The sequence below is a fragment of the Heloderma suspectum genome, chromosome 4, assembly GCF_057233095.1.
Source record: "Heloderma suspectum isolate Gila_16-S chromosome 4, 16-S_ref, whole genome shotgun sequence".
Lineage (NCBI taxonomy): Eukaryota > Metazoa > Chordata > Lepidosauria > Squamata > Helodermatidae > Heloderma > Heloderma suspectum.
In genome coordinates, this window is record NC_139461.1 from 245,460,944 (window position 1) to 245,473,703 (window position 12,760).

The window sequence follows — 12,760 nt, forward strand, 5'->3', positions numbered from 1 at the left end:
GGTGCACAATCTGTAAATGTGTTTGAGTAAATGTTTGGAAGGGTGACTAATGTAGTGCAGTCCTCCCCTTTACTGGGCAGAGGGATATATGTTGCTTTGTTTTGAAGCAGGGTGAACTTGAGAGACCCGGGTCACAAAGTACTGAATATTGAATTCAGTACAATGGAAGCCCTGACATTTTGACTAAATACTCATTTGTAGCAGCAGAATGTCTTCAAAGGCCTTCCAGAAAATACAGTTTGCTAGTTTACCCTCTGATAACCCAGAAAATATAGCGGATGCTTGGTTTATTTGTATTCACTAGGCTAGTTTGTGATTCTCCTCAAACTGAAAGTTACTTATAAGTCTGTGTTATGGGGATGAGAGGCTACAAGGAGGGTGGGGGCGGGGGTGGGGGCGGGGATGACACTGTGTGATACTGGGTGGTGTTGAAAACTTGAAGACTCCCTGATTGCTGCCACTAAGGGGACTTCGTAAATTTGGAAGAATTTGCTCTCATATTCTTGACTGTTGATATGCCACAAATAGCTCCCACTTACATGCAAAAGCAGGGAGATAGTAATACTTCATGGGCTAATAATTTTTGTGGATGTACTTGTGAGCTGGATTACTCAGGCTGTTTTCCTGTACCTATTTACCTGAGAGTAAGCCCCATTGAACTCATTGGAACTTATTTCTGAGTGGACAAGTATAGGATTCCATGGCAGAAGCCACAGTCCTATAGCATCTTAACTGGTATTCAGCCCCATTTAGTAAGTGGGACTTACTTCTGACTATATATGTCTAAGATTGTGCTATAAACTTTCTTTCTGCAAAACTGCAGTAAAAGTGCATTTCTGCAAATTGTGTGGGGTGGCCAGATGCAAAAGAGGATGGGGCTTGTGTACCTTCAATAGCTATGGAGAAGAGGGAATTTCAGTAGGTGTAGTTCACATAAGCTACAACTGCTGAAATTCCCTCTTCTACACAGGTATTAAAAGGTACAGGAGTTCTGACCTCTTTTGCATCTGGCCACTCTGTAAGGGGACAGGTTCTCATGTGTGTGTGTGTGTGTGTGTGTGTGTGTATATATATATATATATATATATACAAATTATATATTTATATAATATATATATATATATATATATATATATATAGTGTGTATATATATAAAACACAAAATACACACACACACGTAGTCATAATAATAATATAATAATAAAAATTACCATTCATTGTTCTAAGGCACAGCTTTAATAATTTCTCTTTTTGATCCAAATTTATTAATTTTTAAAATTTATGGGGCACTTTTAATGATAAAGACCCTCTCAAGGCAGCATCCAGTAATCAATGAAATATCAATAACATACCATTTCAAACTCTAGCAAAGGAGATCGTTACCTTGTCGTGGTGCTGGAGCTTGAGCACCTCAATGACATCATGAGCTAAACCGTGGAGGGTCACCCAAGATGGGAAGGTCATGGCAGAGAGGTCAGACTAAATACGATCCCTGGGGAAGGAAACGGCAACCCACCCCAGTATTCTTGCCATGAAAACTAAATGTATCAGTACAACCAGAGATATGTCGGTATACCATCGGAAGATGGGACTCCCAGGTCGGAAGATGGTCAAAATGTTACTGGGAAGGAACAGAGGATAAGTTCAACTTGCCCCAGATGTGATGACACAGCTAGCTCAAAGCTGAAAGGACGGCTAGCAGCCGATGGTGCTGGTGGTGAACGACGAATCCGATATTCTAAAGATCAACACACCATAGGAACCTGGAATGTAAGATCTATGAGCCAGGGCAAATTGGATGTGGTTACTGGGGAGATGTCAAGATTAAATATAGACATTTTGGGTGTCAGTGAACTGAAATGGACTGAAATGGGCCACTTCACATCAGATGACCACCAGATCTACTACTGTGGACAAGAGGACCACAGAAGAAATGGAGTAGCCTTCATAATTAATAATAAAGTGGCTAAAGCAGTGCTTGGATACAATCCAGAAAATGACAGAATGATCTCAATTCGAATTCAGGGTAAGCTATTTAACATCACAGTGATCCAAATATACGCCCCAAGCACAGATGCTGAAGAAGCAGAAGTAGATCAGTTCTATGAGGATCTGCAGCACCTACTGGATAGTACGCCAAAAAAATATGTTATTTTCGTTACAGGAGACTGGAATGCTAAGGTGGGTAGTCAAACGACACCTGGAATTACAGGCAAGCATGGTGTGGGAGAACAAAATGAAGCAGGACATAGGCTGATAGAATTTTGCCAAGACAACTCACTGTGCATAACAAACACTCTCTTCCAACAACCCAAGAGACGACTTTATACATGGACTTCACCAGACGGTCGACACCGAAATCAGATTGACTACATCCCTTTGTAGCCAAAGGTGGCGGACATCTATGCAGTTGGTAAAAACAAGACCCGGAGCTGATTGTAGTTCAGATCACAAACTTCTTATTGCACAATTTAGAATCAGACTAAAGAGAATAGCGAAGACCCACAGATCAGTTAGATAGGAGCTCACTAATATTCCTCATGAATATGCAGTGGAGGTGAAGAATAGATTTAAGGGACTAGATTTAGTAGATAGGGTCCCGGAAGAACTATGGACAGAAGTTCACAACATTTTTCAGGAGGTGGCAACAAAAAACATCCCAAAGAAAAAGAAAACCAAGAAGGCAAGTTGGCTGTCTGCTGAGATGCTGGAAGTAGCCTAAGAAAGAAAGAAAGCAAAAGGCAACAGTGATAGGGGGAGATATGCCCAATTAAATGCAAAATTCCAGAGCTTAGCCAGAAGAGATAAGGAATTGTTTTTAAACAAGCAATGTGCGGAAGCGGAAAAAGATAATAGAATAGGAAGGACAAGAGACCTCTTCCAGAAAATTAGAAACATCGGAGGTAAATTCCAGGCAAAAATGGGTATGATCAAAAACAAAGATGGCAAGGACCTAACAGAAGCAGAAGAGATCAAGGAAAGGTGGCAAGAATATACGGAAGATCTGTATAGGAAGGATAATAATATCGGGGATAGATTTGACGGTGTTGTCAGTGAGCTAGAGCCAGACATCCTGAAGAGTGAGGTTGAATGGTCCTTAAGAAGCATTGCTAACAACAAGGCAGCAGGAGATGACGGTATCCCAGCTGAACTGTTTAAAATCTTGCAAGATTATGCTGTCAAGGTGATGCATGCCATATGCCAGCAAATTTGGAAAACACAAGAATGGCCAACAGATTGGAAAAAATCAACTTATATCCCCATACCAAAAAAGGAAAGCACCAAAGAATGTTCAAACTATCGAACAGTGGCACTTATTTCACATGCCAATAAGGTAATGCTCAAGATCTTGCAAGGTAGACTCCAGCAATTCATGGAACGAGAATTGCCAGAGGTACAAGCTGGGTTTAGAAAAGGCAGAGGAATTAGAGACCAAATTGCCAATATCCGCTGGATAATGGAGAAAGCCAGGGAGTTTCAGAAAAACATCTATTTCTGTTTTATTGACTATTCTAAAGCCTTTGACTGTGTGGATCATAACAAATTGTGGCAAGTTCTTGGTGGTATGGGGATACCAAGTCATCTTGTCTGCCTCCTGCGGAATCTGTATAACGACCAAGTAGCAACGGTAAGAACAGACCACGGAACAACGGACTGGTTTAAGATTGGGAAAGGAGTACGGCAGGGTTGTATACTCTCACCCTACTTATTCAACCTGTACGCAGAACACATCATGCGACGTGCTGGGCTTGACGAATCCAAGGCTGGAGTTAAAATCGCTGGAAGAAACATTAACAATCTCAGATATGCAGATGATACCACTTTGATGGCTGAAAGCGAGGAGGAGCTGAGGAGCCTTATGACGAAGGTGAAAGAAGAAAGTGCAAAAGCTGGGTTGCAGTTCAACCTCAAAAAAACCAAAATTATGGCAACCAGCTGGATTGATAACTGGCAAATAGAGGGAGAAAACTTGGAGGCAGTGACAGACTTTGTATTTCTAGGCGCAAAGATTACTGCAGACGCTGACTGCAGCCAGGAAATCAGAAGACGTTTACTTCTTGGGAGGACAGCAATGACAAATCTTGATAAAACAGTTAAGAGCAGAGACATCACACCGACAACAAAGGTCCGCACAGTTAAAACAATGGTATTCCCTGTAGTAACCTATGGCTGTGAGAGCTGGACCGTAAGGAAGGCTGAGCGAACGAAGATAGATGCTTTTGAACTGTGGTGCTGGAGGAAAACTCTGGGAGTGCCTTGGACTGCAAGAAGGTCTAAACCAGTCCATACTCCAGGAAGTAAAGCCAGACTGCTCACTTGAGGGAAGGATCTTAAAGGCAAAACTGAAGTACTTTGGCCACATCATGAGAAGACAGGACACCCTGGAGAAGATGCTGATGCTAGGGAAAGTGGAAGGCAAAAGGAAGAGGGGCTGACCAAGGGCAAGATGGATGGATGATATTCTGGAGGTGACAGACTCGACCTTGGGGGAGCTGGGGGTGGCGACGGCTGACAGGAAGCTCTGGCGTGGGCTGGTCCATGAAGTCACGAAGAGTTGGAAGCGACTGACCGAATAAACGACAAACCATTTCAAAACACAAATAATAAATAGGAACCAACAGATAAAACTAAAATATCTAGCCAGATATAAATACTAAAGTCTAATAACAGTTACCACTAAAATAATTTCCAGTCAGCAGCTTGATAATCAATTGAAGAGTTTCCACCACGAACAAATAAGTTTTTAAGTCTCTCCTAAAGACCTGCCAGGAAGGAGCCTGATGCATTCCAAGAAGTAGTATGCTCCGTAGACACAGAGCTGCTGCTGAAAAAGCCCTATGATGTGGAGCTGCCCTTCTTTGTCTATTTCTTTAAGGCTACAATCATTCATAGCCCACTTGGAATACCAGCCATCTTTTCCAGGGCTATCAGATCTACAATTAGTGATGTGCACCTCAAAATACTTTTCTGCTTCCCTTATTGTCTGCTTGCATTTCCTTTGTGCAAATTTATGTTCCTAGCTTTTAAAATATAGCTGCACCATGAGAAAAATCCACAACTGGGCAATATCTTTATTAGAACCAAAATACATTACGAAAGACTGTGCAAGCTTTCCAGTTCTCCAGGACTCCTCATCAGGCTAGGTATTACAAAATTCAGGGGATGGAGGAAGAAATAGAAAACTCAAAAAATTAGGTCAGATGTTGTGGCCATGAGGTCTGTAATTTAGACTCAGGGTGCTTCCAGGTGAGGTTTTTATTATGCTCTTGGTCTGCCTCATTCATGGAATTTTACAGGGCGTCCAGACATCATTTTCCAGTCATAATCTCCTGTGTTTCCCACTGCTTCTTCAATCTTTTTTTCTTACTGTAGAAAATCCATTAAGGAGAAAAAGAAGGAATAACTGCACAGTGCCTTTTAATTGGTTGCACTAGGAGCCCTCTGTCTGGAAGCACCTTTAGTTTCAAAATGGAGATAGCAAGCTGAATAAATTAGTCAATGGTAGGTGTTATAGGTATCAGATTACATCTAGCATTCTGAGACAAAGAAGCAGTGGCTGATTCACATTGCTGAAAACTTATAGGATAGCTGTAAATTTAGATCTCTGTTTTGCCCTGGGCAAAATACATTGTTTCTTGGGCAGGCAGAGAGCAAAAGTAAAGAGAAACATGACAATCTATATTAGCAAAGCCGGATATTGGCTTGTATCCAGTGGTTTCCTGCTGCCAACGGAAGGGACACCTTGATCTGAGCAAATTTCTCCTCCCCACTGCAGGCCCCCCAAATCTGATCCAGAGGTATGGGGACCATCCTGAGCAGATTTGGGGACAGGTGGAGGAGGGTTGCTGGTGGGTGGAGGGGAAGGGAAACTCCCATTGCATGACCAGAAGTCCACATGCATAACATCAGATTAACCCATTAATGTTAAGTGGTGCTGGTGCACTAGGTTAATAAGTCAATTGAAGCCAAATTGTGTAGTGTTACCTAGTGGCTGGAGGGAATGGAATCCTCAATGTAAAGTTCATCTTCAAGAGCTCTCTGTGTACTAAGGAAACCATGGAGGTTTACAAATTTTTGCCCAACCTTTTCAGTGAGGGTTATTTAGAGATCAGGGTTATTTAATCTATCACTTGAAGCTGAAAGTTTAATGAGAGCCCTTTTATACTGTTCCTAAATTAGGATTACTGTCATCGTGATATTTAAACTTCAGGACCCAAGTCCTGCAGAGGTGATAGTATGTGGGAAAATCTTGAGGAGTGCCTCAGCAGTGCAACTAGAACTTTGTGAAACATCCCAGTCTTCTCAGTCCACAGGGAAAACACAGTTATGTGGCCAAGAATATGCCTTCATTGGTTCAAAATGGAATAGGAATATATATATGACATATAAAGCTTAACCTAACGCATGTTTACTTGGAAGTAATCCTCACTGAGTTCAGTAGAATTTACTTCCTGATAAGTGCACCTAGGCTTGCAGCCTTGGACTTGTTTCAGTTTTCCTGGTAACTTGTTATGCATGGAGTAGAAATGTGTTTTGCTTTCTTGCAGTTTTCTTCCACATGGGACTTCCTTCATGCTGACATGGTAACTACAGGATGGCTCTCACCAACAGGTGAACAGGGACAGCTGCTCCAAAGAGGTAACCATGCCTTTTAAAGAATGTCGTTTGCAATGGGTCTAAAATCTGTTTGGGACTTTTATGTATCTTTGCATACAAATATACTAGATGGTTCTCTGGAAAGTCTCAGTGATACATATGGGAATCAGTCATTTAAAAGTCTGCATGTGAGATAATAGCACTGCTTATATATTTGGATGGATGAAAAATGGTACATATATCAACCCCATGATATGAATGAACCCCATTTATCTATGAAGTGTCAACTATGAAGTACAATGATGGTTCAGAGGATGTAGATTAAGCTTCTACTCCAATCTGTGCTTTAGGATAGCACTGAATATCCTGGAGTGTGATGTAAATGTTGTGGGGAACATGCTGGTAAACTGTCACCACTGATTTTTGGTGGTTCATTCTTTCTTCACTTTATCTTATTTCTGAGAACGAATTAGAATTATTAGAGGTCAAATGAGGTTTGTTAGATTGTGGAGCATGAGCTCTAAGAGTACTTCATAAAGTACTAAGTTAGTCCGTGAAATCGTTGCTGTCTTGTCAATACTATGCAGTAAATACTGTCCAATTATACTGCAAGCAAAACATTCAGATGTGTTAAGTGTTGTTGGAGCCTGACCTTGGAAGGTTTAACTGACGTGTATACAAAGCTTGGCCAGTTACCTTGGCTGGGGCAAGACTGTGGTTTCTTGGAACAGAATACATGTTGTGTATTTCCCCATCTTTACCAGCTTTGTTAAGATATACAACTCCAACTTCTGCATGGAATCTTTCATAAATGAGGACAAAATATTGTAGTGGCTTTGTTATATTTTTCTGTCAACTGCTCTATTGATATTTAGGGCAGTCCCACATAGCCACTTCAGCATTTTAGTAAAGAAGCAAAGGAGGCAGGTACTATGTTTCCTAGAGTTTTGAGCAATCTTGTGATTTTCCTGAACTGACCCAGTGGTTCCCCTGGTCTGCTGAAGGAATTAGCTTACATCAGCATCATTGTCCTGTGGCATATGAGGCTTAGCTTGGCTGAATCAGTGCATCTGAAACTTAACAAGAATCCCATTGAGTTTAGTAATAGCTTTGTTTTTAGAGTACTATTGGGATTTCTTGTTGTCTACAATATGTAGCTACTTGGTACGTGGGTTCAGTTGTATTAAATGTGCCTTTTCAGGAATTGGACTTGTATTTGAATTATGGATTTTCTTGGGACTAGGAGTAAAAAATAGATGTAAGTTATCCATTCAGGAGGTCTAATTGCAGTTATTTGCTGACTAGCAAGTGTCATATCCCCACAGTTGATAGCTAGTTAGGAAACAGATGCTTGTTTTTTTACTCCCCAAATCTTTATTGAAAGGATAAGTGGATTTTGCCCTGTATTTGAAAAAAAGATGAAATTAATGTAGTACTTTTGTTTGAATAGTCTCAGGATTGGGTCAGATATTTTTCCAACGTGAAGATTACCTTCCATACTGGAAAAGTATGTACCTTATAATGTTTTCATCAGCGCATTCTGAATCCTTTTTGTATTTGCCTGTTTAGAAGAGTCCATGTTGGAACAAGATTAGGAACCAAATTCATTTTCTGTTGTAGATTGCCCTAGATTTTTGTAGGATGTTCTAGTATAACTTATGAAACTTAGCCACTTTGTGGTTAATATTATAAAGCCAAATATTATATGTTCTTATCTGTTAATTATCAGTTAACTGCATATGAAAGATTGAAGTGACATAATCCAGATGTTAGATTTTGGAACCTTTTTGTGGTGGTATGCAGTTTGCATCACTTTGCATTATGTGGAAAGGATGATCAGAGAAGGGAATGCATCAGTGATGTTGTTATGAGTGAACACAGACAGTTTGCTAGAAGAGAAGTGAAGATCATATAAAACATATGCTATCACTTGTATAGTTAACTGTTATTTCTTTTACAGAGGCAGAACCAAATCCAAAAATTTACTGAGCATTCGTATTCTCATTGGCATTGGAGAAATCACCTCCTCCTTTTCTTGGAGCTAGAGTAGAAGAAATGGAGTTAGGATTCCCTAACACCTCGTCATGACAGCTTGCATGAAAAAAACATGCAATGGGAACACAAAACAAAACCATTCCCTTCACATAGAAAATGAGCACATCGGGGAGAGAAGGCTAGGTTTGACTGATACGGCCTCTAACAGAGCAGTCAGGGGCATGTGACTGTACCTAACAAAGCTCTGACAGTTTTTGTCGTTTTAAAGAAACAATAACCTTGGAACATTATAAAACTGCTCTTATCTTCCTACCCCCATGGGGTTCCAGATGTGTTTATCTTTTTAAATCACTCAGTGGGATCATTTGGTTGTTTGTATGTTCTAATGTTTCTTGTTGGAAAACAGCTATTAGGTGCAGAGGACAGTTTAAGTAATACTAATGGGCCTGTACTGTTGGTTAAAACGTATTCCAAAGCAATCTCTATTTTCTTTTAAAATCCCAATAATAATTTTAGTACCTTGATTTTCCTAATTTTTTCTTTTTTAATGAAATACAGCTGCAGAGGGCTGCCAGCTGTACCAGATGAGTGAATGGCAGTGGTGGTGGGCTGTTTTCTTGCTGCACCTTCTCATGATCAAAATCCTTTCTAGTGTGCTGTTTACCCTGTGGGGGGAAAATGCAGTGGGTGGGTTTGATTAGAGGAAAACTGCACCAGGAGGGAGGAAAGGGTTAAACACTTACTCCCCCACACCAGTATTCCAGTCAGATTCACAGTCCTCACTTTGCTGCAGGAGCTGCATTTTATTTTTAAAAGGGTGGCTAGATCCTTGGGGAGCTGTGGCAGCTGCCCAAGGATACCAAGTGCTGATGCCTGTCGTGCTTCTTCCATCTCTCTTTGTATGATGAGTAAACAGGATGCTTTCCCTACTGGGCTAGGCTGGTGGAAGGGCTTACATATCCAACTCACATGTGTAAAAATAATGGGCCTGAAATGTTTTGTTACAGTTGTCCACATGTAATATGAGTTTCAGTGGAATAACCCCTCTCATCCCCATTGAGGCAAATAGGATTACTGTTTTTCTGGCATGGAAACAGAGGCGCAGGTCAAATAACTTGCCATCAAGATGTTTGATACAATATTTTTAGTAATGATACTGTGAAGTTGTGGAGATTGCTATAGAAACCTTCCCCTATCCCCCTAGTGCACACACAAACTGATTGCTTTAAAAAACAATCCCTAGGTCAGTCTATTGGTTTTAAAGATTCTTTATTCTCTGAAGATCCTGATGCTCTAGATAGTCAGAGCCTGTTCTAGTTGAGGTATCTTGGGCCATAACGGTCAGGATGTTTTCCAGGGAAGGGCGGATAGGATGGATGATGAATTCTGTTGGTGCAATACAGTCTGTTTGCATTTGTGGTCATTGGCCTAGTTCAAAAGGCTACATTCTCTTACTTCTGGTTTCATGTTTATAGTTATGGGAAGTTTAAAAGTTTTAACAATCTGTATAAAAGAGGAGTCCAAACCTGGCTGCTTCTCTGTATTGCTGAAGTTTGGTATATTAGTGGAAAGTCGTGCTGTGGCCACATCATTTCTGTGGTAAAAGAGCAGCTTCAGCCAGTTTTACACCTGTGATTTTTATTACAAAATCTCTCTTCAGAAAGTGTCTAAGCCTGAATGAAGATGTGGGGGTGGGGGTGAGAGAGCAAAACGTATATACGAGCTCTGGTAAGTTTGCCTCTTCCGTTCGAAAGAGGAAGGATCCTGCACCCGAATCATCACATGTGTCTGTAAACACCATCATTGGATTTTTGATGACGCTCTATTCCTTCTTGGCTGAAGCAATGTTTCATGCACAGCCCTGTTCTAAAACTGTACTGAGAAAGGGCAAAGAATTTGAGTGCAGTCGTGAAGCAGTGGCTGTGCTATTTCCTTGGCCAGCAATTCCATAAACACTCAGAGCAGGTGGCACTTGCAGAGGCGGAGCAGAAGTGTAGTACACAAAGTCACATGCTCTTTCCAGATGCTACAGGCGTTCTGCCGAATTCACCTTGTGGGTGAGTTGCTATTTTTCATGGTTTTATTATACTATGAAAAGGGTGTTGACAAGAGGGTATCTAGTGTGCTGTGCTGCGGGATGTATCTATTGCTTAGAGGCAATAAAGTAAGACCTTAATTCTGTTTGTTCAGCATTTGGAACAGGAGAGACTGTGTTAGGGCCTGCAAGGATCTAGCCTGAAGATTTGTTGGAGTGGCTTCTAGCCTATTTCTAATTATGTTGTTTGTTTGGACCCTGGAACCATGACTAAATGCCATGAATTTTGTTTTAAAATTTATGAAAAATTCTCATTGTGTGACATGCCACTGCCTTGAATCTTTTGAAGTAATCTATGGGCATTGGTTTCCTCACCGCTTTACTGCCTATGGGTGATAGTATTTAATTTTTGCATGTTCTAAAAAATTTGTTCAGTGAAGGTGCAATATAGTTGTAAAGAATATTCAGTATTATGGGCTGTCGTGTTTTGATGACTGTGAATGGACCTGTCATCCAGCAACTAATGCAGGGGCTGTCAGGGACTCTTACTCAAGGAATATTGATGTCTGGAAATCTCCTGCCTTTGGAAGGTGGCGCCTTGGGAGATAGACAGTTTGTAGCTATTTTGAATTAAGACACACAGAGTGTAAGAGAGCTGAGAGCTTTTAGCTAGAGTTGGCTAAAACTGAGGCATATGTGGGACTGAGGAGTTGCTCTGTTATGGATCTGATGCAGAATTAGTGTTTGTACTGTTTTTAGGAGTCTTGTTTCTGCCTTAGTGAAAAACCTCAAAACAGATTACAAAAAAACAATTGGTTGCTCTCTCTGGGTGTTTCCAGATGAGATTTTTTATCATGCAATCACCTTGCCTCTTTCATGGAATTTTATGGGGGCTCTGGACATCATCTACATCTTTTAACTGTCTAAAGTAATCTACTTCTGAAGGGATAAGATTTATAGACAGCTCTACTTGGAGGAGATCTAGGCCTCTCGTTTGTGATCTTGCTTTTGTTTTGAGGAGGATTCATATGAACTCCTTCATGCATTGAAAGTATGCATGAGGAGGTTGTAAGGTTTTACTGCTTAGCCTCACCCCTCATTGATGATTTATGCACTAACCATGTATCCCACCAACCACATAGTTGTACATGCATATATAGTCTGTTCACATGGCTACCAAATATGTAGCTGGATATGGCTGGGTGCACACACCATCACCTGGGGCAGGGCTATCTGGCACAACCTCCTTACATATGCTTCCAACACATGAGTGGATTCATGTGAACTCCTCAAAACTTGTATTACCAAAAGAGATAACAGTTTGTTTGGATTGTTCGGTTTACCCCTAACTTACATATGGATTTTTTTCTTCAGTACAAAAAAATGCTGCATGCACTGTCAAAATAATTCCCCACACATGAAAGTGTGCTAAGGCTTCTAGTAAAACATTATCTCATTTCCATAGAAAGCCTTTGATTTTTCTTGTGTATTCTTGCTTCATGATTTTCTGGCTGGCTGACTGACTCATAAATATTTTATGGTACATACAGCTTTCTGCTTCCTTAAAAAAAAAAAAAAAGTCTGGTGGTTATTTTGTTCTTTTTGAATTAAAATGAAATGCAGGGTTTTTATTGAATTTCCAGCAACTGCACCATAAAATTAGATCTTTGTAGGTTATAATCCTAATTTGTTTCACCCTTCTGGATTAATTCTAAAATGCGCTTGTGAGCAAATGGCTACTTTGGCTGCAATCCTCTACACACTTACCTGAGAGTGAGTCACGTTGAACTCAGTAGGGCTTACTTCTGAGCAGACATGTATAAGATTAGGCTGTAATTATCATTTAATGAATGATTGATGAATTATTGTTAAAGGCACCTCCTGTTGTCTGACAGTTTGTTTTCAAGATTCTTGCCTCCTGCCCTGAAACAAGTGGAGGAATAGTGGATTATGTGTTTATTTCTTTCTGTCAGATGCACAAGATCTTTGTTGTATATAGCCAAAGGCCGATACAATAGATTAACATTATATAAACAAAATTCAATATACAAGAATTCAGTAATAAAGCAGAAGATATTGTCATAAAATAAAACACAGAGATCACATTTAGACACTGTACCATGCTACTATAGT

At 40.4% G+C, this 12,760-nt stretch overlaps 1 protein-coding gene across 2 annotated transcripts in view; it reads left to right on the forward strand.

The window, feature by feature from the left end:
* Positions 1-12,760, forward strand: part of PPARD (peroxisome proliferator activated receptor delta) — a 73,901-nt gene that overhangs the window by 11,135 nt on the left and 50,006 nt on the right. For both annotated transcript variants that reach the window (XR_014790630.1, XM_084853089.1), the window contains exon 2: positions 6,549-6,639. The gene's annotated coding sequence lies outside the window, so the exon portion shown is untranslated. The remainder of the gene's footprint in view (positions 1-6,548; positions 6,640-12,760) is intronic.